Here is a 3083-nt window from a genome sequence, read left to right on the forward strand (position 1 = left end):
AGGTGAATTCTACCATCAGCCTAGAGGTACTTTTATTTTTTTGCCTCTGCTTGGGACAAGAATGCTGGTATTACTCAAAAGTGTGACTGAAAGTTGAACTCATTATACTTTGACCTGAATTGCGATTGGATGGCGTCTTGGGAAATGGGGGGGCAGGGTATGGGGTAGGGGGCACAAGACAGTACGGTAACAGACTGCCTTAGCTACACTAGCAGTCATGGTCCTTTCCTATTTTAAAGCAGGGCAGAGTTTCCTAATCTGAGATAGCACTGTGCTGTTATTTCTCCAGTATAAATGCCCTGTTTTCATATTGCCTCTTTTATAACCTCTTTGAATTTGCTTAATAACTGAAGCAAAAGCAGGTATTGTTAGATACATAGCTATAAATGATTCTGACAGCTTTGCATAAAGGCATGTGATGAATTTTCAGGAAAGTGTTTGTTGCCAGGATAGGGATCAGAGCCAAAATGCTAGTGCCAAACTAAATGGGAAAAGTGTATTCGAGAAACTTGTGAGAGCTGCCGTGAGGGGGTGGGGGGCTGTGATTCCCAACCCTTTTCTAATAGAGCTCCCCCTTGTATGGCATTAGCGAGGGGGTGCCCCTTTGCTTCATGGCTGGAGCATGAGTTGGCTGAAACCTAATTTTGTCCAACTTCTCTCCTTCCTGGTTCTGTTCTCATTCTTCTAATTTTTTTCCTTTAACTTTGGTTGTTTTTGCCGTCTTGAGTCTCAGTATTGCAGTGGAATTCACACATGCTCACCCTTGCAAGGGCTCTCAGGGGGACTGCACATGGCTACAAAGATCTCAACACTCCCAGGATCTGGGCCTTCTTCAGTATTTTGTGCTCCTGAGCATAAGGCAGCATGCTGTCTGCTGGGAGGGCATCAGCTGGTGGCTCCCTGGGGCTGCATTGAACTGAGGGATGCAGGACAGGGCAGAGGAACAAGCCTGCAGACTCCCCATGCCTGAGCAAATAGCTCTGTATTTAGGAGCAGTTCCTGTGGCTGCCTGCCTGGGGCCCTATCAGGAGCAGGGTGGGAAGGTTTTCAAGGTGCTACCTGTCACTTCACACAAACATACACGTTTTCATTGTTATTAGCAGCTGAACTGTCTGGCTCGAAACAGATGTCACCATTGTGCCACCGTAAAAATGTTGGGCAGCACAAAACCAGAGTGAACAGACATCCTTGCTGCTTGTCACGCCACAAATGCCCTAAATTGTGAGCATGACAATTCCTATTAATAGTTTGTGCTGCCTTCTTGTGGTAGATGTGTGTTTGTTTAAAGCACTAGTGTGGGCAGCCGTGGGCCAGCTTTCATGGGGCTTTAGGGACCTGATCCTGCAGGACAACAGCTGTTAGCTCCTGGACTCAACTTGGGGCCCATGTCTGCAGGTGCGCCCCCTGGGCTTCCCTGCTCTGTGCTTGTGGACGTGTGTTTTCAGAGGCCTGATCCCGCAGGACAACAGCCCTGGGTACATGGAAACAACCTAGGGCATTCATGTGAAGCCTTGAGTGGCAGGGTCCCAGGCGGTGTCTGCCTCTGCCCATCTATCAGATCAGCTGCATTGGGACACATCCTGGCACAGACAATCCTGCCACAAAGACCATGTCTGTTTATAGTCTCCTATACCTTCCTCTGCTCCCTCTAGTCCCATTTTCATCCCCTACAATGGGGAAATGGTGACTTTAGGGAAAGGGAATTGCTGGCCTTCCAGTTCTGACGACCTGCTATGTTTCAGTCCCGTTTAACACCACAAGACTCAAACATAGCATTGGGTGACTGCATCCCTATTTCCATGTTTGACCACCCACTAAATAACCACGTTTGGTAGGCTTTCATTAGGCAAGTCCAGGATTGCAAAAGCAAGGACTGTTGTAGGCAAAGTCTGAGATCACTGACAGAGCTGGATTTGGGCCCAGAACTGAGATAACAAGGGATGTAGCAAATGATTAGGACCGAGGAGCACTGGCAGAGCTGGGCTGAGGGCAGGGAATAGGGTGTAAGTGCCTCCCCCCAGCAAATGCCTCCTGAGCCAGTGATATGTATGAATTCCTAACCTCACAAGCTTTACATTCCTCCATTGTAAAGAACAGTGATTTGGTTTATAGGTCAGATATATAATTCTTTTTAAACTAATATTGTCTTATTGAAAACTGAGACCAGATACATGGGGCCCTGTAAAAGGCACCCCACCTTTGTGGACACATTTCTACCATAGCATGGCTCCTGTTCATTCCAAGTGGAGTTAAACTTTATTTTTAGATGGAGACATTTGAAAGGCATATTGGGCTGAGCTAACCATGTAAGTAATTAGGCTGGGAGTATAAGCAGAGGGGGCCATCAGCACTCATTATTTAAGAGCCAGCTTCATTATTTTTACTGCTTGGATGCTTAGCTTAACGTTGTCGGCCATTTTTATTTAAAGGGGCTTTGCCTTGCAGACTTGAAATTCCTTGCCAGGTTCTTTTAATAGGGAGCTCAGAGATTTCCCTTACCTCTTAGGGAAATGAAAAAAGAATATTTTTGCTTAACGTTCATATGATCTGAAGAATTTACAAACCACATGCTTTATACAAGAATTGCTTTACCTACCATAGATATCTAGTTGCCTTCTGGGTAAAATATAGTAGGTGTTTGACAGCACGCAGTAGTCCTACATAACATTGTATTAGGTCAGGGAATTAAAACTATCATATCCGTCTAAAACCAGACAAGGAATGAGTCGCATTAGGCACAGTAGTGTAAAATCGAGCAGATACAGTCTCTGCCCCAGAGAGCTTACAACATAATAGCTATCTGCAAACTAAATTTTAAACAGGGCCATTGGGCTCATGGTCCGGTGTGAACCAAGATGTATTAGCCATCCCTGCTTTTTTTTGAAATCTTTATTCATTTAATATCTTCATGGCTCTTCTGTGAGCTATGTGGAAGACAGTGGGGCTGCATGTGGGCCCACAGAGCAAAGCCCACATAAGAGTTTGGGGGATTAGAGCTTCAGATACTGGCTTCCTTTGTAAAGGGCTTTGAGATCGATAGCAGAGCTGGGTAATATTAGTTTTAATATGTTGGGAGCAGGAAT

General features: G+C 45.5%; 1 protein-coding gene across 5 annotated transcripts in view; it reads left to right on the top strand.

Annotated features, from left to right (window-relative positions):
• Positions 1-3083, top strand: part of HIPK2 (homeodomain interacting protein kinase 2) — a 195181-nt gene that overhangs the window by 101357 nt on the left and 90741 nt on the right. The gene's annotated exons all lie outside the window — the stretch shown is intronic.

Source organism: Alligator sinensis, unplaced genomic scaffold, assembly GCF_000455745.1.
Source record: "Alligator sinensis unplaced genomic scaffold, ASM45574v1 scaffold74_2, whole genome shotgun sequence".
NCBI classification, from domain to species: Eukaryota; Metazoa; Chordata; order Crocodylia; family Alligatoridae; genus Alligator; species Alligator sinensis.